The sequence below is a fragment of the Erpetoichthys calabaricus genome, chromosome 1 (genome assembly GCF_900747795.2).
Source record: "Erpetoichthys calabaricus chromosome 1, fErpCal1.3, whole genome shotgun sequence".
Classification (NCBI taxonomy): domain Eukaryota; kingdom Metazoa; phylum Chordata; class Cladistia; order Polypteriformes; family Polypteridae; genus Erpetoichthys; species Erpetoichthys calabaricus.
The window spans coordinates 143,189,871-143,217,350 of NC_041394.2; the positions used below are offsets into that span (position 1 = coordinate 143,189,871).

General features: G+C 39.5%; 1 protein-coding gene across 3 annotated transcripts in view; it reads left to right on the plus strand.

The window, feature by feature from the left end:
* The first annotated feature begins 15,956 nt into the window (after nt 1-15,956).
* The window catches only part of LOC114643965 (interferon-induced very large GTPase 1-like), a 185,803-nt gene continuing 174,279 nt past the window's right edge, over nt 15,957-27,480 (plus strand). For 2 of the 3 annotated variants that reach the window (XM_051923304.1, XM_051923311.1), the window contains exon 1: nt 15,975-16,075. The gene's annotated coding sequence lies outside the window, so the exon portion shown is untranslated. Of the gene's footprint in view, nt 16,076-27,480 lie in introns of all 3 variants that reach the window. The other variant, XM_051923303.1, reaches the window with a different exon arrangement.

The window sequence follows — 27,480 nt, forward strand, 5'->3', positions numbered from 1 at the left end:
TGGTATAGACTGATATGATCCATTTGTTCCCTTTGCTGTAAGCCCACCTTTGAGTCCTCCAAATACAGCCGATGATGGGTTAGGAAGGATTGAGACCCCAGTGCTGTCTGGTAAACATTCACAGAGTTTTGGTCCACAATGATGTTAATTTGACGCATTCCCAAAATATTTATTGTGTAGACTTTACTAGAGGGCCTCAAATTCCACACACTTCAGCACTTTATCGGGTATTGAACTTTAGCACTTCTCGCTTCACTTGAAAGTCTATAACCTCAGGCAATTCGACAACAAAAAGAACAAGCATTAGTCAAATTGCACATTTAATAATGTATTATTGATAATCAGTAACAGCGCACTGCAGAATGCACTTGACTTGAGCATTCCTAGTTTTCATCTTCTTTCTCTGTACGTTTAGCATTCGTTTGCTCAGAGGTTGATGTGCTTGCTGCTTCCTGAGCAGCTCTTCTTTTCTCCACCCTAGCGGCCTGCTTCTTCTCTTCTTTTGTAGGCATGTTTTCGTGTTAAAACTGATTAAGTCAGTGTTTATTGTGTTGCAATTACTTAGTACGTTTTCCTTAATTTTTCACTTAAGCTGGCACTTAAGTCTTCAATCTGCCTCAAGAATGATTTAAGATATGAAGGTATAGGGAAGTGACGGCGTAGGTGGTAGGGATGAGAACGGCGCCTGTACACATGCACTGCACGGCCGCTACTAAGAGTTGATTCTACAATAAAATTAAATAAAAATAAAAAGAGGAATAACCTTGGAGGTCAATCATCACCCTGAAAGCAGATAGTAGACGTCATGTAGTAGTGTATATGTGTACCAAATTTCGGGTCAATAGGTCAAACGGTTTGCAAGCTACAGGTGATTTAATATCCTGGACAGACAAACGGACAGCCACGGTAGCGTATTATATAAAAAGATGTTCATAAAAATAGTTTGGAAGCAAAGTATAATGTGAATGTTGGCAAACCATAACCATACGACCTGATAAATAAATGTGAGATGTGTAGTTTCAGGCAGCATAGAAATGTCTCTGGTCAAGTCATCTTTTCTGGTCAGCTCTTTTCAGGATGGACAGAAAGGCAAGGAAGGGGGAGAAAAGCTAAAGTATAATACCTGATAAACAGTTGAAATCTGTGGGATTTGAGGCCTTCTGATAGTCTACGCAATAAAGAGTACAAAAGGGGAGCACAGAGTGACAGAAGACAAAACAGCCCTTCTCCATAGAAATCCTTTTTAAATAAAACATGACACAGATATTCTATGTAAAGGTGGTATAAGACTGAGAGCAGAAGCATCCATTCATAACGAGGAATATATTCTTTAAATACAGCGTAAGGGAGAAGCACTGGGGGTGAAACTAAAAAGGGGCATCATGTTTGGAAAACAGTTATCTAGATAGGCAATCAGGACAGAGGGAAAGAAATTCTAAATAAAGACACAGGCAGACAAGAGAGGAGGATATTACAGGTGTTAAGTAACGGCAATACTTAATTTAAATTCAGATTTATTTTTTAATTTAAAAAGCAGCTAATATAAATTTGGATTATGAGGACCCAGAATTTGAGATGTCAAACTGTTTTCAGCAACTTGTGGAACTGGAGAGTGACTCTGGAAATTCTGAGGTGGTAGGCCACTCTCTGGTGGGTTTATTCTGTAGAGGTATTGAAATGCTGGTTTCCTCCGGGAGCAGACATTGTAGTACGGTGTATTGTCTTCTGAGTCCATAGGTGGAGGAATGCCCCGAAAGGGTGGATAGGCTCTTGGCCAGAGTGGGGATAGATCTAGATGTCATTGTCCATGTTGGAACAAATGACATGAATGAAGGTAGGTTATCTGTTCTGCATTTGAATGTAGAATTGACAAAGTGGACTTCTCTGAAGGTCTTCCTGTGCTGCCCAGCCATCCAGGTAAAACCTTGGAATAGGATAGACAGATATAGGTTTATGGGACATTGGGACTCTTTCTAGAAAAGACAGCACCTGTCCCTCTGTCATGGCTTACATTTGGACAGAAGGGCTATCGAAATTTTGAAGAAGGATAATAGTACGGTAGTCAAGGATTAGGGGCCAGGGAAAGCCACCACACTGACAAATATATGTGAGGGCAGCGATGGAGCTGTTTTGAAGATTTACAAAGACACCACCACTTCCCTGTCTTCATGTCAAATGTGACTGTCATCCGCACCAAATAACTTCCTTTCTTCCTGTAAATACTGAGAAGTAAACATATCTCTCCGAACAGCCATACCTCTCATGGAAAACAGGGTACACTGTACCTACTCCTTCTCTGGATGCTGCATTCTTTAACTCAACACTAATTTCTTCTGGGCCTAGAAATGAGCCCTACCAACAACACATACTGTATGGCCTCAACATAAGCATCTGCAAAGGGAACTCATGGCAAGTGCTCGCTCTCGACATCAGGTTGCCCACTTGGCTTTGCTAGAGCCATGAAATCTCCTGTGAGGTTGATGAATTGGAACGTTGACACCTTTGTTTGGTTTTGAAGTGAAAAAGATAGCATTTGCTACATCAGTGCAAAATATGGGTTCATTTCAGTTGGAATGATAATGTCTTTCATGTCTTCAGAAGTTTATAGAAATAGCAAAGGAGGAATGGCAAGAATTGTAAATTAACTGTGCTTCCGATGGTGCTTTAATTGAAGTGTCCTCATTATTACCTTGTATCTTCGTTTGGTCTCTTAAAAGCACTTTTGTTTGGCCTATTAAAAAGACCCGAATATTAAGAACTTATCAAACTGCGATATGAACGTTGTATATGCTATTATTTTTAAATTAAGGGCACTGTCCTGTTAGAGTCAAACGTAACAGTACAGTACTGCATGCCCAGTGTTCAAAAAACACTTTTAAAGAGGGAGAAAGTATTTTAGGGGCAAAAAAAAAAATTTATGGTAAAAATTACAACTGAATTACCTGCCATACAGAACTAACACACAGCACTTGGCATTGCTTATTATTCAAGCATTGCAAACAAAAACACATATTGTGGTGTGATGCTGTTTAAATTCAGAAGAAAAAAAAATTGTTACAACGGCAACTGTACCTACGTAATGGCTCCTATCTGTTGTAATGAGTGTTCTGCGCCATTAGGGGTCTATGCTGGACTTCAGCCCGGCGTGCTACGGAGAGCCAGCAGAGTGAAGGACCTCAGTAACATGTTAATGCAAGGCTAGGCATTGGCCCGTAGAGCCTAGACACTGGCCTGTAAGCGCGCGTTTGTGTGTGCGTGCCAGCCAGTGTCCCGGAAAACGTAACAGTACTGTACACTAACGCGCTAATCCTGTCTATGACATCGGCTTCAGTTGTTCCCCTTCTACAGTGTTTTCCCGAAAATAACACAGGGTCTTATATTAATTTTTGCTCCAAAAGATGCACTACGGCTTACTTTCAGGGTATAGCTTATATTTATTCATGTATAACAATATTCATTTATCCAAATACAGTCATGTCATCTTCTTCTGTAATATCGTCATAACTCTCCACATTCAAACCCTGAATTTTTTAGGATCCTCCAGGGTCGATGTGCACGCTTCGATGTTTGATGAATGGTTCGATGAGGTGAAGCAAAATGCCGACATACAAATGCATTCGTGGTGCTTTGATATTCAAGCGTCGCATATTCCCCAAAGTAAAAGGGCGCCGAATACAAAAGGGAATTTCCGGCATCTTCTGGTTAGATCGTGCAGTGAGAGAGAGAGAGAGGTAATTGGTAAAACATTGTCTTTAGTTTACCAAGCACTACTGCTTGTGCATTGATTTTTGTAAATATTTTTCTTCTTATGTAAATATCTCTGAATTAGCTTTGGTGGAGGTATTTATTGGGTTGTGGTTAACAGTGCACTGTTTTTGTATATACACCAGTGTTTCTCAACCTTTAAGTATTTGCGACCCGAGTTTGCATAACAGTTTTAATCGCGCCCCCCTAAGGTTTTTTTGAAAGGAGCCCACTAATACCAATTTGTGCTTTTTAAATTAATGATACAGTATATCATAGATGCATGTTTTATTATACCTACTTAACTTTTATCGACATTTATCTAACTCTATATTTATTTTTCTAGTATCAGAATGTAGTTTAAGTTAATTTGTTTTGGTTTTAATAGATGTATTTTTCATATTTTCGATTCTTGTTTTCCTTTTTTCACATCTCTCCCCCCCCCCCCCCCTTTTTGTTACTTCGCAAACACACAGATTGAGAACCACTGTTATACACCTTTTCTTTTTCTGTATTTTGAATATTCTTGTTTTTGGTAAACCCTGTATTATACACAGGGCGGCACGGTGGCGCAGTGGGTAGCGCTGCTGCCTCGCAGTTGGGAGATCTGGGGACCCGGGTTCGCTTCCCGGGTCCTCCCTGCGTGGAGTTTGCATGTTCTCCCCGTGTCTGCGTGGGTTTCCTCCGGGCGCTCCGGTTTCCTCCCACAGTCCAAAGACATGCAGGTTAGGTGGATTGGCAATTCTAAATTGGCCCTAGTGTGTGCTTGGTGTGTGGGTGTGTTTGTGTGTGTCCTGCGGTGGGTTGGCACCCTGCCCGGGATTGATTCCTGCCTTGTGCCCTGTGTTGGCTGGGATTGGCTCCAGCAGACCCCCGTGACCCTGTGTTCGGATTCAGCGGGTTGGAAAATGGTTGGATGGATGGATGAAAATGAAATAGAAGTACAACATTAGTCAATATATACAAATAAACCTATCTTTAGTAAAACACCAATTTAGTACCTAAAATATGGCAAGACATGCTCCACTTGATTTGAACTACCTGTTAATGTCATGTGTTCATAGGCCTCAGTGCTTGAAGTGGACCTAAATTACTGGTGGCACTCCATTTATGGTGATACACTAGCATTCGATGGAAGGGTTTTGGGGTTTGGTACTCACCTGTACACTAAGAAACGTTGCTGGTACTCTAAATAGAAACTGGAATAGGTGCTGGTACCACCTGAAGCACTGATACGCCCTAATCTTAACTTCTGATAAATATTCACATAATAATCTGCCATGTCTTTAACTTACATTTTAAAATAAATTCAATGTTAAAACATTATGGTGTTTACAAAATATGGTAATCCTGTTGTGCATGCTTATTATTTGGTGTGACATTTAATAAGTATATGTGTGCACGAAGAAACACACTGGTTTGTGCATCCCATGTGGAGGGTTGAAGAACTTCAACTGTGAATGCAGAAAATTAATCTTTATCCACATGTTGCTCTTCATGGTTTTATATGCTTGAAGCATGCTGTCAACTTTCTGGCAGTTTGATGCTCTGCAGTTGCCAAGAAAAAATTTACCAACATCTGTGAATGCCTTTCATGCAATTTCCTCTGGCCCCAGTAGCAGATCTTTGAACCACTTGTTATTGATGATGTGTCTTATTTGTGGACTCACATAAATGCCTGCTTCAATCTTGGCATCAGTTATTTGTGCAAACCTCTGTCTCAAATATTTAAATTCCTTAACCTTTCTTGTTCATTGCTTTCACAAAAATTTTCATTGGTACAAGTTTAATACACAGATGAAGCAAAAAATATCTTTGCTGGGCTGGCAATTGGTTTAATGTGCCACATCTGTTCCATTCATAGTGCTTGGTACATCCAAGCTGCAATTCGAGTAGCAAGGCCACTACTTTTATATCACCACAGACATTCCAATTATAGTTGTTATACTGTATAGGATTTCAACAACAGTTCATGTCATGTCAGCATGTAGCAAGATAGCTTTCAGACTTAACTATGATGAATCAATATAACAAAAAGTCTTTTTTGCGGGTCACACTCACAATCCCAAGTCAAGAACAGCCTATCAATATCAGTACAGAAACTCGGGTTGTTAACCTGCACAAAGAAATTTTTTAATTTTACTGGGGACTCTGAAAGACAGTAATTTTTTATCTGGTGACAGCAAACCTTATCCTTGTAGTCCTAAACCATGTAGTTCTGCTTTTGACAAGCCAAAATCTCTGGTGAGATCATTTAATTCTAACTCTGTTGTCAGATGAAGCTCACTATATATACAGTGAATGCTTCCAAAGATGGACCACTGTTGTTTTCCACATGTATTGTGGCATCTTCATCTGCCTCATCTAGGTTCCATTTCTCTGGTGGCTTCAGTACTGGCAAACTATCATTAAAACTAGTGTCATGTCATCAGGCAAATTGTGGTATTCAATAGATTTCTTATTTTTAGTCAGAGACATTGATCAGACAGAAGTAACAACAAATATATTTATATAGTACATTTTCATACACAGAAGGTAGCTCAAAGTGCTTTATAAGATGTTAAAGAGAAAGTTACAAAAATGAAAAAACAAAATTAGGTAAGCATATTAACTCTTTCAGGGCTGATGTCAACTTTTGTCAAAATTCAGGAGTAGAGGATGGTAATCAACTGTAAACTGCAACAAAACTCAACCTTACGTTTTAGTTCGACTCGCTTTGCTAGAAGGAATGTTACATAGATTTGTTGATTTAACCTCGATTCCCCCCCACATGCATAAGTAGCGAAGAGCAAACAACCTCTAAAATGGCACCAACATCTGGCGAGAAGCCAAAGCAAATGTGCAAAGCAAAATACTCCATGGACGTTTTACATAATTTCGTTGAATAGGACTCTGACTTGTCAAGACTCCGATTTTGATGCAAGTGATCTGGAGATGGATATCAAAAACGAAAGTGAGGTATTGTACCAGCATCATCGGATTGGTCCCCAGCTGATCATGGTGCTTAAGACTTTTGTGTAGTTGATGCGCCTACAGCAGCGTTTGCCTGGGCTGACCACCACTTACAATGACAGGAGGTACAAACCATATTGTGTCACACTGCAACCGCCACCCATCTGCTCTGTGAAGATAGCCAGGAAGATGGCCCGACGTGCATTCCTGCTGACCACAGGGGTGCCCCCACACAGTTGCTGCTGCCAGAGATGCCGAATGTGTGCAACAGCAGCCACAGCACATAGCACCAGACATTTTATATTGACTTATGTGTGAAACCACTGCTTTGTGTGCTTTTCAGAAAACTTGATTTTTTTTGGAAAAAATATTCAGCCCTCAAAGAGTTAATGAATGAGTAATTAAGAAAAAAAACCCATACAATCTTATAAAACATAGATATTTAATTAGTAGAAGAGTAGCATCCTTATATACAATATCATAATGTAAGTCTCTAAAGATGAGTCAGGTAATACGGTCAGATGGCTGGAAGGACAGAAAAAATAAACAAAAAAAAAACCACAGGCCCATCATGTGATCTTTCTGTTCTCGACATATCATTGGGACTGCAAACTAAATTGATTCCAAGTATCTCTGAGCCAGTCTCCCAGATTGAGAGCACATGTTGCATAACTAATGTGAAGAGTGCGTGATTTGTCTTGATCACTAATTTTTTGACCAAAGTAGATCTCACACTTCCTTAACAAGTAGAGTTATAGTGTGTCTTTAAGGCTTCAGTGAAAACTCACCACAAATCTAACCATGTATCACAGCTGTTGTAACACTGGGGAGACATTTCTGCTGTAACTGATTGTACTCTAGACAATGGGTGGGCAAAGTCATTCTAGGAGGGCCGCAGTGGGTACAGGTTTTTGTTCCAACCCAATTGCTTAATAAAAAGTACGTATTGTTCAAGTAGCACTTCTGCTTCAATTTAGTTGTCTCGCTCGTTAAGATTTTAAACCCTTATTGCTTATTTTAGTTTTAAACAGCTGTATTCGCGGTTTTTAATTGCCCCTTATTAGCAGCAAGATGCAAATGACAAAAACAACCAGCAGTTCCCTGTTTAGCTTGTTTCCATTTACACCTGTGTGTATTTATCGTTCACTATTTGGTTTAATTAAATACTTGGAAGGAAAGTGAAGAGAAAAAAGTGAAGGACTGAGAATTACTTATCCATTTTAGACTTCAAATCATTTGGATGATATCCTTAAAAAGGAAACAAAAATCTAGGATATAAGAATGACCTGACATGGCAGAGTTAAAGCACTAACAAGCTATTAAATTAAATTACTGGCAAGGATTGTTTTCTAATGAAGCAGCTGGATTAGAACAATAACCTGCAGGCACTGCAGCCCTCCAGGTCTGACTTTGCCCACCCCTGGTCTAGGCAGTAAAAGGTAAGTACGCACACTATTCTATGCTAGTACAAGGTCAGATGTGGAGGATGGATGGATGGATGGATGGATGGAGTGAGCCCATGGTGTTGAACCATTGTTTGAGACCCAACTCGGTGTTCTCAGGGAACCTTGGAAAAATTAACATGTACAGTCAAAGGATAAGAGTCACCAAAACCTGAATAGGCACTATACAAAAAAGGTATATTGTGCCTTGGAGATCATTGAATGTCAGGTTTGAAAGTTGCCCAGCATGTGAGAGGTTGTTATACCTCTCACATTGAAAAATTGTGCCAAAGTTTATCATTCATGCAAAATCATCACCTCCGTATGCTTCACTAGCTCTAGAACTAGAATGTTGCCACTTGACATTGGTTTTGTTAGTGGCAGTTCTTTAGCAATCTGTTTTCTTTTTCATGCTCTTTCTGTTACAACAGCCTGTATTCAGCTTTCTTGCTGCTGCAAGTGCTGTTCATCACTTGCCCTCTGTTACTACCTGCAATCCACTGGAAGGACATTAACTTGTGGATGAAGAGCTATATATGACTAGAGGTGGAGTGATAATGGGAAATGGGGTTAATGGTGACTCAATCTGACAATCTAGTGACAGGAATATGCAGTTTGGATATTTTTGATAAAGAAAGAACAAATATTTTTTCATACATATTGATTAATTTTTGGGCCTTTGCACCCCAAAGGGCTGGGAGTTGCAGCCTAGGTTAGCCTGTGCAGAAGTTTGGCTGTACCTGCAGAACATGTGAATCTGCATACATTCAAACTGATATCAATGTAATGCAAAGCATCTCTGTATCTTAGCTGCTTTTAGAGCTGGTTCTGCCAGGATCCATCCTTACTAAGCTTGCCCAGGAATGCCTAAACCTTACAAGATCCACTGAATGTGTAACGAACACTGAGTGAATGTCCAAGCATGCCTGGATTAAACAAAACTGCTTACTTTGTGGCCTACATATTATGAGACTTAAAATATGTGCGAAAAATCACAAAAATAGGCAATTGCAATAAAATGGTACCTGTTAGAAAAATTTTGTAATCAGCAGGGCTAATTTAGTAAGATACACCCTAAAGTGTTCAGGAAGCTAAATCTTTGTTGACCAGTGTAATCAACAGGATGTAGGACAATACCAATGTTTTCAGGGTCTGGTTATTTATTCTTAAAAGCTTGTGATGTGTTTCTGAAATTCCTCGCTAGTAAAACCTATAGAAGATTGTAGAGCTTGCATTTTGTTCCTTTATCAATTACTTTTTTCAATGCTGTTTTTAACCACTTGTAGGATATGTTGAAAGGCTGTCCACAGCTTTTTTACTATGAAAAATATTAATTACATTATTTCTATTTGCATTTAACAGGCATCTAACCCTATTCTTAAAAAGACAAAAAAAATCTTTCTAACCATTCAATATTTTTGAGAACTAAGCATTGGTCATTCACATTCTGATTTTCTGACACACTGATGTGCAATGTGAAGACCGATGTCTTACTAGTATTCCTGTCATTCTTTAGTCACTATATGGGGATGTCAGTTCCAAGTGTTAGTCTATACTTATGTTTTTGTATACTGTACTACACATTAATAACATAGTATATTTAACTCTCAGTGTGGTAAAATGTGTCCTATTAAGCAGGTATAATCTATGATGTAATTCAACATAACAAAATATATGTTACATGATATATATAATATATACTCACACTCTATATACAAGCACTAATATATACATTTTAAATTAAGTATATAAACAATATTTACTATATACTTTCCTCAATTTGTCCATAACTCAAACACACTAGCAAAATAACATATGATGCTCAAACAACATGCTGTTTACTGAAAAATGATCATGATTGAACTATAAAAAACAAAGCAATGGAATTAATTGAGAAAACAATTATGTTTTAAATAACAACATGTGAAATTTGTTGAGTAGTGGAAGCTAGGTTCAGAAGTGAGGTGATCATTAGTGAGCATGGTTTGGTTGAGTGAGTATGGTTTCATGCCAAGAAAGAGCACAACAGATGAGATGTTTGCTCTAAGGGTGTTGATGGAGAAGTATAGAGAAGGCCAGAAGGAGATGCATTGTGTCTTTGTGGACCTGGAGAAAGCATATGACAGGGTGCCTTGAGAGGAGCTGTGGTATTGTATGAGGAGTGGCAGAGAAGTATGTAAGAGTTGTACAGGATATGTACGAGGGAACTCTGACCATGGTGAGGTCTGCGGTAGGAGACGGATGCATTGAAGGTGGAGGTGGGATTACATCAGGGATCGGCTCTGAGCCCTTTCTTATTTGCAATGGTGATGGACAGGTTGATAGATGAGATTAGACAGGAGTCCTTGTGGACTATGATGTTTGCTGATGACATTGTGATCTGTAGTGATAGTAGGGAGCAGGTTGAGGAGACCCTGGAGAGGTGGAGATATGCTCTAGAGAGGAGAGGAATGAAGGTCAGTAGGAACAAGACAGAATACATGTGTGTAAATGAGAGGGAGGTCAGTGGAATGGCGAGGATGCAGGGAGTAGAGTTGGTGAAGGTGGATGAGTTTAAATACTTGGGATCAACAGTACAGAGTACTGGGGATTGTGAAAGACAGGTGAAAAAGACAGTGCAGGCAGGGTGGAATGGATGGAGAAGAGTGTCAGGAGTGATTTGTGACGGACGGGTATCAGCAAGAGTGAAAGGGAAGGTCTACAGGACAGTAGTGAGACCAGCTATGTTATGTGGGTTGGAGATGGTGGCACTGACCAGAAAGCAGGAGACAGAGCTGGAGGTAGCAGAGTTAAAGATGCTAAGATTTGCACTGGGTGTGATGAGGATGGATAGGATTAGAAATGAGTACATTAGAGGGTCAGCTCAAATTGGACGGTTGGGAGACAAAGTCAGAGAGGCGAGATTGCACTGGTTTGGACATGTGCAGAGGAGAGATGCTGAGTTTATTGGGAGAAGGATGCTAAGGATAGAGCTGCCAGGGAAGAGGAAAAGAGGAAGGCCTAAGAGAAGGTTTATGGATGTGGTGAGAGAGGACATGCAGGTGATGGGTGTAACAGAACAAGATGCAGAGGACAGAAAGATATGGAAAAAGATGATCCGCTGTGGCAACCCCTAACAGGAGCAGCCGAAAGAAGAAGACAGTAATGTTTATACAACACTATATGTGCATACAAATAATGAAACAGTAATAAATTCCTTCCATTGTTTTTAAAGAAATGTATCAGTGTTCCTTAAGTATATAGTCTTATTAAAACACCTGGCTACATCACCAGAACCGTGTAAACGCACTTTATAAAGTGAAGTCCACAGTTAGATAGGGTGAAATGGCACAAACCCCCATTAAAATAATGCAAAATATGGGAAGAAGATCTCTAAATTAATATGTCAGAAAAGGAGTGGAAGGTAGCAAAGCAGAGAATTCACTCGAGCTCCATATGGGCAAAGCATAGAATTATTCAACTAAAAATTATGTATCGAGCTCATCTGTCTTGCTTAAAACTGTCCAAAATGTTTCCAGGGCAAGATCCAACCTGCGAACACTGCAACCAAGCTCCTGCCTCACTGGGTCACATGTTCTGGGTCTGCACCAAACTAACGTCATTTTGGACAAAAATTTTTAAGTGCCTTTCAGACAGCCTTGGGGTCACAATCCCTCCTAACCCACTAACAGCTGTGTTCGGTGTTCTTCCAGACGGACTTGAAGTGAAAAAGGACAAGCAAACGGTGATTGCATTCACTACACTTTTGGCACGCAGACTCATTCTGTTAAACTGGAAGAATCCCAACTCTCCTCTGATAAGTCAGTGGGAAACCGATGTTTTATATTATTTGAAATTGGAAAAAATCAAATTCTCAGCTAGAGGATCTGTACAAAATTTTTTCAAAACCTGGCAGGATCTGATCAATATTATTTTAGAATAAGAGAAATAACCATTACCGCATGTAATTCCCTTCTCCATCTCTTATTTACATATATATTTATTTCTCCCTTTCCTTTTGCTTATTGTTGTCTTATTAAAAAGCCCTAAGCAATTCTCCTTTAGCTAAGCTCTCCTTCTCAGGGGTGGGGTTTGATTTGTCCTTAATTTGTTTGGTTATAAATTGGTCTATTTGTATGGAATGATTACAATAAAAATTAATAAAAAAATGTAAAAAAATAAATAAATAAAATAATGCAAAATAATACTTACACATCATACTAAATAATTTAAAATTGATAGGTTATTTTGATATTCTACAATTTAATAATATAATACTTAACACAGCCTTGTAAAAAGTAATTATCTTTATGTATGACCGGTAAGTGAATATTTTTGCATTTTATTTTAAAGGGTTTCATTTGTTTATGGTGATAGAGAATAAGAGCTTACATAATTGATAGATAGATACTTTATTAATCCCAATAGATGCAATATGAACAAAATAACCACATAAGGAAAAGAAAATACTATAGATTTCTATTTCACATTTAAAGGTAATATAAAACAAAGTGTAAAGGGAGAATGGTTTACAGGCTATACAGGTCCACACTTAGTTAGGTAGAAATAATTCAGGTTGCCACCTGGCATTCTTTTTTCAGAAACATTGCAAAAACTTATTGCAACAAATTTTATCAATCTGCTATTTTGCAATATTTGTATAATCTTAAGACAAATATCAATACTTTGTAACAGTTTGGGCTTGAAAAATGAGATATCTGGTAATAATAATTCTTTATAATAGAATCATGTTACCCTTTACCTCTATTATAAAATGCAAGAGTGGGCTAGTTATTTTTTTACATTTTTAAAATATCCCTCAGTTTAGATAGATAGATAGATACTTTATTAATCCCGATGGGAAATTCACATAATTTTAGAAGTTTAGAAGGCATTTTCATGTAGGAATATATATCCATCCATCCATTTTCCAACCCGCTGAATCCGAACACAGGGTCACAGGGGTCTGCTGGAGCCAATCCCAGCCAACACAGGGCACAAGGCAGGGAACCAATCCTGGGCAGGGTGCCAACCCACCGCAGGACACACACAAACACACCCACACACCAAGCACACACTAGGGCCAATTTAGAATCGCCAATCCACCTAACCTGCATGTCTTTGGACTGTGGGAGGAAACCTGAGCGCCCGGAGGAAACCCACGCAGACACGGGGAGAACATGCAAACTCCACGCAGGGCGGACCCGGGAAGCGAACCCAGGTCCCCAGATCTCCCAACTGCGAGGCAGCAGTGCTACCCACTGTGCCACAGTGCCGCCCGCAGGAATATATATGATTTTATATATATATATATATATATATTATAGACAGATATATCGTATATATAATGATTGAGAAGAAATACTGAACTTATCCTTTAAAGAATCAATAATTTGTTGCATTTAAAATTTTTATTAATTTCTTATCCATTAAATATTATCTTTCAGAAACTTTTATTATCCAGCTAATATTTCTTCCACATTCCGATACAAATATACATCTCATAACAAATCTCATAAATCTAACAATGTGATTAACAGACCTGATTAGAAAAATTAGTTTTTACAAAAGCACCTTTAAAGATTTTGTGTCAATGTCAATGTCAATCTATTTATATAGCACATTTAAACAAACATTGTAATGCTGTGGCCAAAGTGCTTTACAAAAATAGAACAGATTAACATAAAACATAAATAGAAATAAAATATATGAATATAAAATACACAATAAACAGAAGTAATGTTATATACATAAAAAATAGAAGTAATGTAATATAATCACAAAGAGGAAGCCATCAGTATTACTGAAGGTCACTGAATGCAAGTGAGTAGAAATGAGTCTTTAATCTTGTTTTAAACAGTTCAATTGTAGACGACTCTTTTATATGATGAGGTAAAGAGTTCCACAGGCGAGGAGCAGCAGCTGCAAAAGACCTGTCCCCCTTGGTTTTACACTTGGTACGAGGGACAACCAGAGACAGCTGACCAGAAGATCTAAGCACTCTGGATGGCTGATGTAAAACACACAGTTCAGATAAATAGGCAGGAGCAAGCCCATGTAAAGATTTAAAAACTAGCAGCAGGATTTTAAAATCAATTCGAAAACTGACAGGCAGCCAGTGTAAAGAAGCTAAAATAGAAGAGACAGAGTCATACTTTCTTGCCCCAACCAGAAAGTGAGCGGCAGCATTTTGTACCAACTGTAACCTGTGTATCAAGGATTTGTTAATCTCAGAATACAGCGAGTTGCAGTAATCAAGGCGAGAAAAAATAAACGCATGAGTAGCTATCTCGAGATCCCTAGAAGTTAAAAAAGGCTTTATCTTATCTAATAGACGAAGTTGGAAAAAGCAACTCTTGACTACAGAATTTATTTGTTTCTCAAAAGAGAGGTTACTGTCAAAGGTAACACCAAGATTGCGGACTTGAGGTTTGGAAAAGACAGAGAAAGAGCCGAGAAGACCAAGACCAATTTGGGCTTTAGCTGATGGACCCACTATAAGCACCTCCGTTTTATTTTGATTTAGATCAAGAAAATTATTAGCCATCCAGGATCTTAATTCAGACAGACAGTTGTGGATTTGATTTGTTGTAGAGTTGCAGACGGGAATATAAACCTGAGTATCATCAGCATAGCAGTGAAAAGAAATGTTAAATTTCCTAAAAATTGCTCCAATAGGGTGAAGGTATATGGAGAATAAAATAGGACCCAAAATGGATCCCTGAGGAACACCATATTTAAGAGGAGCAGCAGATGAAGAAGAGGAATTAAAAGTCACTGAAAAGTGTCTACCAGTTAAATATGACCTGAACCAGTTAAGAGCAGCCCCTTTAAGCCCAGAAATGAAAGCATTCTGAATAATTTTGGTCTTCACCAGATTATGTAGCATTAATATAATACTATATGAATTTTTGGGGTTTTTTAACATTGATTTTAGGCAGCATTTATGGTTTTGTTACTGAAAAAAAAATGTCAGTGAATATATATTTAGAACCTGCACCTAAAATAATGCAGCCCACGATGATCATAAATGCTATGATGCAATGCACTCCAACACAATAATATCCTCCCATGCCTTTTCACTTGGGTGAAATCCACTGCCCTCTACAAATGACATTCAGCCTGTTAAGAAGAAGGGTGAGTGGTAGGTCTCCCCTTTAAAAGCAAAGCTCAATAGAAATACTTAGAGCAACAGGGCCAGGTGCTTAGCCACCCACAACCTCCACACCCCCTGCACACGCCCACTGTTTCATTCTGACTCCCCCTAAATATCCAACAGCACTGTTGTGCCAAGCTTAGATAAAATGTCTGTAACACAGTGTTTTCATTCCTCCATATCACTGTGCTTTATTATGCTTAGTTACAGCTGGCTCTGGCCCAAAGATTATTTGCTGAACCTTGCTCTAAAGTGTCCTGTTTGGAGTGAGTGTCAGTTTGTGTGGTAGTGTGCCTTTTGATTTGACAAAATAAGCTTCCTCTGCCTGGTTGCCACTTTATTGCTTCATTTTAATAGTTCTGTAAAATGCTATCCTTAATCCAAACTATTATACTGTAATAAGAAGGAATTCACAAAAGTAACACATTGTTTACTTTCTCATGCACTTTTTTACTCTTGTGCTGTAGTTTTCCTGTATTGCAATGCTGATGAAAAATCCTGGCATACATTTTGACAAGTTAGAGATAGTGAATTAATCAGATTTCCCTGTAGTTAGTACTTGCCTTCAGTTTTGTAATTGCTTAGCACTACTATTGGCATCGTGCTCATTACTTTCAGATTTGGTTTCCGGGAAACTAACCTGTATTAAGAACTGTCATAGGCGTATCTTTCTTGAGCAACACTATTCTATAAGTGCAGGTCTCCCTTTCGTTTTTTCACATTGCTTGGATTTTGGTTCTGGCGCCGCACATTGAGCTTCCTGACGTTACCTGACAAGAGCTCCTTATTTCAACAAAAGTACGTAAGTTGATGTGATAGACAGAAAAATATAATGAAAGATAGCAGCTGTAATGCTTGAACTTTTTAAAGTGTGAAGTAGATTAAAGAAACACATAAAAACTGAAAGTATCAGGGTACTAATGCAGAAGTGTTTTTTTAACACATATTGTTAGAATGTTCTTGTTGTTAACAGGGTTTTTTATATAAAAAGGGTGACAGGGCAGATCCAAGCAACTATAGGCCAGTAAGTTTAACATCACAGGAAAATTAATGGAAGGAATTATTAAGGATAAGACTGAGCAACATTTTGCAAGAAAAGGAGTCAGCATGGGTTCAGATGAAGAAGGTCGTGCTTTACTAACATGCTGGAATTCTATGAGGAGGCAACAAAAGGATACAATCAAAGTGGAGCATATGATATTATTTATCTTGACTTTCAGAAAGCATTTGATAATGTGCCACATGAGAGGTTGGGCATCAAGCAAAAAGAAGTGGGAGTTCAGGGTGATGTTTGTAGATGGGTGCAGAATTGGCTCAGACAGAGGAAACAGAGGGTGATGGTGTGAGGAACATAAATCATATTTCATTTTATATGATTGATGACTTGATTACTATAATACTCTTCTCACGGCTTTCAAACAAAGTAATTATACATCCTCTACAACTGGTAGAAAAACACAGTTGCAATGATTATTAATTATTAACAGAGCACATTCAATTATATTTAGAAGGAACTATAAAATTATTTAACTTGTTTTAAAGGTTTTATGTTATATTCATAGTAGTATTGTTACAGTATAATATAATTGAAAAACCAAATAATCCATTATTCAAACAAATACAAAAAACATTTACATGAGAAATACTAATGAATTAGTTTGAGCCCTGTATGTTTACCATTACAGACTACTGTACATATTTGAAGAATCCTTTCAAAAAAAGACAAAAGTAAATTATGTACTAGCAGGCCCAGCAAAGACTGCTTTTAGGAACACCTTCAGGTATATACACATATACAATGTAACCTGGTGCCAAACTGGGTCACCACTTTTACTTTGAGTGAAAAAGACAGCCATTTAGACCCACAAAACAAGGTGGCTTCAGTCAACCTTACAGAAAAGTTAGTAAGAGTTGGACCTCAGTGATGCCAACTTCCAGGAGAGACTCTCTTTTATGGTGTCAGTGATTTCAGTGTGTGCATCCTGTACATCATTTGAAAATATTTTTTATTGAAGTTATGTTAAAGCTAATTCACATTCACTTCTGAGTTTGGATGCCAGCTACTATGCCTTTCTCATTCCCTCATCATTATTATTATTATTTTAAAAAGAAATGAAGAAAACAGCCATCATTTTTGTAAAATGGAGACATGTAGATGAACATGATGTTATTCTGTCACTACAGTAACAAGCATACGTTAGACTGAGTGAGGTACAAAAAAGCATCCTCCCCAGGGAAACCAAAAGACATTGACCCTCCCTTGTTTTTATTTTTTTTCTATTTCCTCTAGCAGACATCTGAAATGCATGTTCACCAGGACCCTAAGTCTATGCCACCAACATCAGTCAAAAACCCAAAACCATCCTTCGACATGGCATTAATCTGTGACCGGGAATATCCAAACATATTTGGATTAAATAGTTAATCTAAAATGCACACTTTTGGAATTCCTGAAAACTATCTTCTGGTGCTGAGAGGCAACATCATCCATCCGTCCATCCATCCATCCTCTTCCGCTTATCCGAGGTCGGGTGGCGGGGGCAGCAGCTTGAGCAGAGATACCCAGACTTCCCTCTCCCTGGCCACTTCTTCTAGCTCTTCCAGGAGAATCCCAAGGCGTTCCCAGGCCAGCCGAGAGACATAGTCCCTCCAGCATGTCCTGGGTCTTCCCCGGGGCCTCCTCCCGGTTGGACGTGCCCGGAACACCTCACCAGGGAGGCGTCCAGGAGGCATCCTGACCAGATGCCCGAGCCACCTCATCTGACTCCTCTCGATGCGGAGGAGCTGTGGCTCCACTCTGAGCCCCTCCCGGATGACTGAGCTTCTCACCCTATCTTTAAGGGAGAGCCCAGACACCCTGCGGAGGAAACTCATTTCAGCCGCTTGTGTTTGTGATCTCGTTCTTTCGGTCACTACCCATAGCTCATGACCATAGGTGAGGGTAGGAACATAGATCGACCGGTAAATTGAGAGCTTTGCCTTATGGCTCAGCTCCTTTTTCACCACGACAGACCGATGCAGAGCCCGCATCACTGCGGATGCCGCACCGATCCGCCTGTCGATCTCACGCTCCATTCTTCCCTCACTTGTGAACAAGACCCCGAGATACTTGAACTCCTCCACTTTAGGCAGGATCTCGCTCCCATCCCTGAGAGGGCACTCCACCCTTTTCCGGCTGAGGACCATGGTCTCAGATTAGGAGGTGCTGATTCTCATCCCAGCCGCTTCACACTCAGCTGCGAACCAATCCAGAAAGAGCTGAAGATCACGGCCTGATGAAGCAAACAGGACAACATCATCTGCAAAATGCAGTGACCCAATCCTGAGTCCACCAAACCGGACCCCCTCAACACCCTAGCTGAGAGGCAACAACAACAGACAATTTACCTTTGTGAGTAGTATAATGCATGCACCTTCTGTCAAAAAATGATTGATGAGTTAAGCCCCGCCCCTTTTGGGATTGACGTCATAAACTCCCGCCCCCTTCCGGTGTTCCCAGCCGGATGTCCGGTCCTTCCTTGAACCCTCCCTTTCTGTTTTTACCCCAGGAAACATCTGTCCCTTCCTTGAACCCTCCCATCCTGTTTTTCCCCCAGGAAACGGCCAAGATCCGTTTGGCGGATGTCCGGTCATTCCTTGAACCCTCCCATCCTGTTTTTAAACCAGGAAACATCTGTCCCTTCCTTGAACCCTCCCATCCTGTTTTTACCCCGGGAAATGGCCAAGACTTTATTTGATGGATGGGTGCCCCCTCCTTGAACCCGCCCCCACTTCTCCCGAGGACAAGTTCAGGCAAGTCTGTAGCAGACCCTGCCGTCCGCACCTCTTGGTGGTCGCAGGTCTTCTGACTTAGAGTTTCCTGCCCACACTCGGTTAACCCTGAGGACGCCCCCTTCCGATTCCCCACCCCTAGAGGAAAAGACCGCCCACACACACACACACACACACACACACACACAACGGATGGCCATCATAGTCATTTTGACTCCGAGTCCAGCCCCAGGCCAGTCCTTGATCATTTCTCCCCGAGGAGAGACAACCACACAAATGTTTCAGCCTGTCCATTCTGCCTTATAGCCATTCCTGACTCTAGTGCTTTGGGTAAGAAACTTTATTATTTAAAATATCTAACCTTTTATTTAAGTCAAAATGATTTTCTTCAACTCACAGACGCTCTCTAAGCTGAAAAAGCCATTACTTCACCCCAGCCGGGTGCTGTCCGGCTCTCTGTCTCGGAGCAGGAGGCCTCTGCCTGTAGCCCGAGGAGAGATCGCCTCCACACACACACGCACACGCAACCCAACATGTTAAGGAAGGGCCCCTACCATCCATGCCTCTTGGGGATCATTCCTGTCTCTAGTGCTTTGGGCAAGAAACTCTATGATTTAAAATATCTATTCCTTTATCTAAGTAAATGATTTCTTCACAGACCGTCTCTAAGCTGAAAAAGCCTTTACTTCAACCCGCAGGGTGCTGTCCGGCTCTCTGTAGTTTTCAAATACAAGCTGCCCGGTTCTCTTCGTCTACACACAGCCTCTTGGAGCAGACCGCTGCGCGTGCACGCAAACTTTCTGACCGCACAGCCCCAGGAAACTGACAGACCCACAGGATGCGTCCTTCGAGCAGAGTGGTTTAGACCCTACCCCCAAGGCTACGAGCCTCAGGCGCTGCGTTCTCAGCGCATGCGTATCAGGAGCTAAACCCCACGAAATGTAAAAGTTTTTAATGATAACGAGATTGATATAAGATCTGTAAAATAATAGGCAACAGGATCCTTTTAAATAACGTTTGAGACGTATAAATTTTACCCCCAGGAGTTATATATTTAAAAAATCCCTGCCAAGTGAAATTGTCTTAAGCACCTCAGATCGTTCGGGGGCAGTGTAAAAATGGTCTCACCTTGTGATATTAAAAGATTTCGAATGCTTACAAAGTTGACTTTTCAACCCGAACAATACAAGGATGTTCACGGTCATCAGCTCTGACATCCTGAAGCTAAGGGGGGTGGGGGTGTAGCTATTAGGACTGATCAATCCTTATACCGACACAAAAGATGTTCACACATAATTACTTTAACATAAGGTTCAGTTTGAAACACACTTAAAGTGAGGCCACACATTTGCTAAAATAAATCTATGCATAACGAAGGACCTTTTTTTAAAAATACAGGACTTTTCGGTGTCCGGCCATCTGCACAGAGCACCGACAGTCAATATAACGGTAAGAACCGTTCAGGATTATTATAAGTGTTAAACGAGCATGTTTTAAAACGGAGGGATGAATCCTTATATTGTATACTTAATATTTTCCAAGTTGATTCTCCGGTAATTCCATTTTAAAAATATTTGTTTACAGTGTGCAGGAATTATCAGCATGTTAATTTACACACAGCGCATGTGTAGGAGCGTGAGCGCGCTCGTGTGTATATAAATTGTAGCATTTTATATTTCTATCTCTCTATCTACGTGTACGACGATTAATGTTCATAGGACTGAAGCAATATTAGTTTTTTTTTTTCTCTTACCGAAACGGGCTTTACAATCAGTTAAGTTTTGTCTCGGCGTCTGAAATTCAAACAGGTTCTCTCCTCTGAGAATATTCAGGCCTGGTTTAAAAGAGCAGGCCGGGTGTGTGTAATAGCTCGGACATAAGACGTCAGTATTCTGAACTATGTACTCGGTTATTTTTTGTACGGAGCCGCCTGTTTTAAAAGTCTGATAACGAAACATTTATGCTTTATAAAAATTCTCATTTGGACAGCCGGCTGGAGACAGATTGACTGAACCCTGAACACGGACCCAAGAATTTATATCTTAATACACGGGGGCTCTGAGATCAGGCTGTCTGTTTTTATTTAAGTCTTTAGATTTTAAAAAGTTTGCTTGCGAGTGTATTCATATTTATACCCGTGATCCTATTAAACTAGTAATGAAAGGAATGGACGCGTTTAATAGGGGTCCGAGAAAACCCTCCCTTCTGATTTAAAAGGGTTTTTAACGGTAATTTTCTATCGCAGAGTTTTTAAACGGTGCAACGAGCCATCTTCAGCAGAGGGTTGAGTGTGCGTGTGTTACTGGGATATGTTTTAAGATACTTTACCAGGCACAGAGTATCCAATATATTAACACGGTACTAGTCAGGATTTCACTATGTTTTTTAATCTGGTACCTCCTTTTTCCATCTTGTGCATTGTTCAGTAAACCTTATTTTGGTGGATCAGAACATTTTGCTTACACCCCAATCATTATTCTCTTTAGGTTTTGAACTGTTATACATACATTTTATAAGTTTCAGCAGTCCTTGTTTCTGTGACAGTAACTTAATCATATGGTGTAAAATCCAGACTACTCACTTTTTAAAAGCTCTGAATTTACCAATTCAATCAATATGTCAGCTTTGAATCCATTTCACCAAGGCAATTGGGGGCTTCCTCTTTGTAGATTTTAGTTTGAAGGGACAGCATTTCTCAACCTTTAAAACTGTGTTATGAAAACTTTGGTCGCAAATACGTAATCGTGTCCCCCTAACGTTTTTCTTTTTTTTGAAAGGAGCCCCTAATACCAATTTGTTCTTTTTAAGTAATGATATAACATAGAGGCACGTTTTATTATACCTACTTAACTTTTAGCGACATTTATCTAACTCTATATTTATTTTTCTAGCATCAGAATGTAGTTTGAGTTAATTTGTTATGGTTTCAATAGATGTATTTTTCATATTTTCGATTCTTGTTTTCTTTTTGTTACGTCGCGTCCCCTCCCCCTAGGGGGACAGCCCCACAGTTTGGGAATCACTGTGTAGGGGATGATTTGTAAAACACTCTGCTTCACTTCAAGTTAAAGTAGATTTGCTCGGTTATTCAGCTGTCCATTTTTGTTATAAATTGTATTTAGTCTCTCTTTATTTACTAAACGTTTTATATGTTGAATAGAAAACAGTTATCTTGTTCAGGTTTTAACTTAAAACAGCATTTTCATCATCAGGCTATGAGCACTTTGATACTCAGGGTGCTTTGTATAATACAAAGTTTTAGAAATTCTCTTACTGCTTGGTAATAGCCTTCCATTTTATCGCAGTTATAAGCCCCTGAAAAATAAGAATGGCTGTAGTACGTTATATAAGCCTATACACTACAGGGCTGATCAGGCTTATTTTGGACATGTTAGGCAAATCAGGAAGGAAAATGTTTTAGTGAATAGTTACATAATATCTATTACCAGTAACGGCGTACTGCACGATAACGTGCAGTGAATACACTTGACTTGAGCATTCATATTATTTCTCCTCTTTCTCTGGACGTGTAGCATTCGTCTGCTCAGAGGATGAGAGGCTTGCTGCTTCCTGAGCAGCTCTTTTTTTTCTTCTCCACCCTAGAGGCCCCGCTTCTCACGCATGCGCAGCACGGCCGCCCTGCTGCGCTGTGCCGAGAGTTGATTCAACAATAAAATAAAAAAGAGTAATAAAATCATCACCCGAAAGCGGATAGTAGCCGTCACGTAGTATATGTGTAACAAATTTCAAATCAATAGGTTTGCGAGCTGCAGGTGATGAAAAATCCTGAACAGACAAACGAACAGCTACAGTAGCTTATTATAGAAGAAGATATGTGTTAGCACAAGGATTACAAGTTTACTAAAACTGTGAGGTTTATTCTTTCTTTTAGGTAGTCCAAGTTACATTGGACATCTAGCCTTGAAAACGGCTTTTTCCCCCATCTGTTTGTGAAAAAAAAAAACATCCTTTGTTTGAGTCGCATTCAGGGTGAAGGGGATGTAAGTTTGAACTGTAATTCCAAGAGTCAAGAAGTGGTTGCATTCTTCTTGATTACGAGTCAAAGGCCCCGGGGTTTGTGCGGTGATCATGGTCAAGGGCAGATTTAAGCTAGACATTCTTATTATTATTATTCCAAAATGAAACATTGACTCGCCCATATCCACATCAAGCAAGTATCACAAATACAAGACAGTAAAAAACTAAATTTACAAACAATAAGTCGCAGAGGAAATTAAAAAACATATTAAGAACGGATCAACAGGGGATCAACCCAAACTCACAGCACACTGCAACTGAACCTACGTGTTTTGCAGTATATTATTAGCTAAACGGTCATCTATTTAGCCCGTTCCTCGGATTTGCAATGAGTTGGGCAAAACATTATTTAACATCTGAGACTATGAGGCTAATTAACTTTAGACTGGTATTGTTAGGACCTTATCCGGCACTAAAATTTGGGTTCCTCCAGAGTCAGGAAGAACATGAAAAAGTGGAGTTATAAAGGAGTTATTACAATTTGAAAAATTGTCATAAGGTATAAAAAAACATTGATATGGGGACAAAACCAGCATGAAAAGAAACCTTTTTGAAATAAATAATAAGCTTTTTTGACGTGAACAGTCTGGAATAGTCTGAAGATGTCTTAAAGAGTTAATTTTTAAATAAAGCTTGCAAAAGTAATATTAAAAATATTAAAACTAAATAAAAACATAGAAGTACCATTTAATGATATCAACTAGTGTTAAGTATATTATCAAGCACTGGGCGCTGTTTATAAGGTTTAATTAATTTTGAAATTAACCATAGTTTGATACAGCTTTAAGAATGAGAATGCAAGACAAACCTATACATTAGAACACTCTAGACGAGAACAGGCCATTCAGCCCATCAAAGATCGCCAGTACTATCCACTTATTTGCACTTAATAACAAATGTTGCCGTTTCGATTAGGGGTATCTTGGATCTGTGTTTTATTTTAACCTTTTGACAAGAAACCCCTGGTCAGCGAAATATACCCCATATATTGAAAATGAACCGTGCCGACATGCTAACTAAATAGATATAAGATATTTTAGAATATGGACCTGGGCTCTACCCAGATGATTCTGACAAACTAAGGGGTCTCCACTTCATTGCCAAACTTTCTGCGGGTGCTACGGATCTTGTAATGGAGAATGCAAAAGATTCTATAATCTTTAAGGGGCATGTGTCCACAGTGTTAACCAACCATAGTACGTGATGTTCAAAATTCAACTAGTGTTTTTCAGAAGAGATAGGACAAGTGCGGCGTGTGTTCTGTATTCTCTTTTCTGTATTAACAATTCACAATGACCAGACTCCCGAGACCTTAGGTTTTTTTTTTTATGTAGAAGTACATTTCACAAACATGAATAAGAGACAATCCATCAAACCGCTCTTGACCCAAAACAGGACCAAGCAGGGGGTGGGACCGACATCCCTCAAAATGCTTTTGACACAAAGAAGGGCCAATCAGGCGGGTGGGGTGGGACACTCTTTTCAAAGAGTCTTTGGCCGCCCCCAAACTGACGGCCCCTGGATGAAACATTTCCAAAGGCTCTGAAGCTGGGCCAGAGTTGGATGGCGGCTCTGCAGGATATAATAATGGATCGGTACCTAAAAGTACCTATCAAGGATGTTGAATAGACCAATCTGGCCAGACACGGACTACGTGTCTGTTTGAGACTGACCGGTTCAGCAGCTGCTGTCTGTTTTCCGCAAACCGTGGCTCAGGAGCCTGGTCATCAAGACTCTGGACTGTTTCAACATCTTTCGGCCGTTTCATGCCTTTGTACGAAATGCTGCTGACGAACTGAAAAATGAACATTTTATTAAGGAGTCGATTGTACAACGTACAAGACTTTTATAACACGGACGAAGCCTCTTACTCAAAAATACGGTAAATAGCCGATGCTTTCTCTAAACAACATTTTTTATGTACCGGATAGGTCTGATGGACCTTTAGGGTTTTACGGGGTAAATGACATGGAAAATCAGATGAAGTGTCTGAACAGAATGTCCCGGTGATATCACAGGCTGCTCAGTTGTAATATTGTTTTGAAGTGGTTGGTAAAACCTCTCTGAATTTTAGTATTGTTTTTGAAAATGACCAATAAAGTAACATTTGATTTTTAAACCTTAACCCTAATTTCTTTCACTGTCAAGGATGGAGTGTCATTGAAAAAGTTGTTTTATAGCCCGGCAAATCCTGTCCGCTTGGGGGCGGCCAAAGACTCTTTGAAAAGAGTGTCCCACCCCACCCGCCTGATTGGCCCTTCTTTGTGTCAAAAGCATTTTGAGGGATGTCGGTCCCACCCCCTGCTTGGTCCTGTTTTGGGTCAAGAGCGGTTTGATGGATTGTCTCTTATTCATGTTTGTGAAATGTACTTCTACATAAAAAAAAAAACCTAAGGTCTCGGGAGTCTGGTCATTGTGAATTGTTAATACAGAAAAGAGAATACAGAACACACGCCGCACTTGTCCTATCTCTTCTGAAAAACACTAGTTGAATTTTGAACATCACGTACTATGGTTGGTTAACACTGTGGACACATGCCCCTTAAAGATTATAGAATCTTTTGCATTCTCCATTACAAGATCCGTAGCACCCGCAGAAAGTTTGGCAATGAAGTGGAGACCCCTTAGTTTGTCAGAATCATCTGGGTAGAGCCCAGGTCCATATTCTAAAATATCTTATATCTATTTAGTTAGCATGTCGGCACGGTTCATTTTCAATATATGGGGTATATTTCGCTGACCAGGGGTTTCTTGTCAAAAGGTTAAAATAAAACACAGATCCAAGATACCCCTAATCGAAACGGCAACATTTGTTATTAAGTGCAAATAAGTGGATAGTACTGGCGATCTTTGATGGGCTGAATGGCCTGTTCTCGTCTAGAGTGTTCTAATGTATAGGTTTGTCTTGCATTCTCATTCTTAAAGCTGTATCAAACTATGGTTAATTTCAAAATTAATTAAACCTTATAAACAGCGCCCAGTGCTTGATAATATACTTAACACTAGTTGATATCATTAAATGGTACTTCTATGTTTTTATTTAGTTTTAATATTTTTAATATTACTTTTGCAAGCTTTATTTAAAAATTAACTCTTTAAGACATCTTCAGACTATTCCAGACTGTTCACGTCAAAAAAGCTTATTATTTATTTCAAAAAGGTTTCTTTTCATGCTGGTTTTGTCCCCATATCAATGTTTTTTTATACCTTATGACAATTTTTCAAATTGTAATAACTCCTTTATAACTCCACTTTTTCATGTTCTTCCTGACTCTGGAGGAACCCAAATTTTAGTGCCGGATAAGGTCCTAACAATACCAGTCTAAAGTTAATTAGCCTCATAGTCTCAGATGTTAAATAATGTTTTGCCCAACTCATTGCAAATCCGAGGAACGGGCTAAATAGATGACCGTTTAGCTAATAATATACTGCAAAACACGTAGGTTCAGTTGCAGTGTGCTGTGAGTTTGGGTTGATCCCCTGTTGATCCGTTCTTAATATGTTTTTTAATTTCCTCTGCGACTTATTGTTTGTAAATTTAGTTTTTTACTGTCTTGTATTTGTGATACTTGCTTGATGTGGATATGGGCGAGTCAATGTTTCATTTTGGAATAATAATAATAAGAATGTCTAGCTTAAATCTGCCCTTGACCATGATCACCGCACAAACCCCGGGGCCTTTGACTCGTAATCAAGAAGAATGCAACCACTTCTTGACTCTTGGAATTACAGTTCAAACTTACATCCCCTTCACCCTGAATGCGACTCAAACAAAGGATGTTTTTTTTTTTCACAAACAGATGGGGGAAAAAGCCGTTTTCAAGGCTAGATGTCCAATGTAACTTGGACTACCTAAAAGAAAGAATAAACCTCACAGTTTTAGTAAACTTGTAATCCTTGTGCTAACACATATCTTCTTCTATAATAAGCTACTGTAGCTGTTCGTTTGTCTGTTCAGGATTTTTCATCACCTGCAGCTCGCAAACCTATTGATTTGAAATTTGTTACACATATACTACGTGACGGCTACTATCCGCTTTCGGGTGATGATTTTATTACTCTTTTTTATTTTATTGTTGAATCAACTCTCGGCACAGCGCAGCAGGGCGGCCGTGCTGCGCATGCGTGAGAAGCGGGGCCTCTAGGGTGGAGAAGAAAAAAAAGAGCTGCTCAGGAAGCAGCAAGCCTCTCATCCTCTGAGCAGACGAATGCTACACGTCCAGAGAAAGAGGAGAAATAATATGAATGCTCAAGTCAAGTGTATTCACTGCACGTTATCGTGCAGTACGCCGTTACTGGTAATAGATATTATGTAACTATTCACTAAAACATTTTCCTTCCTGATTTGCCTAACATGTCCAAAATAAGCCTGATCAGCCCTGTAGTGTATAGGCTTAT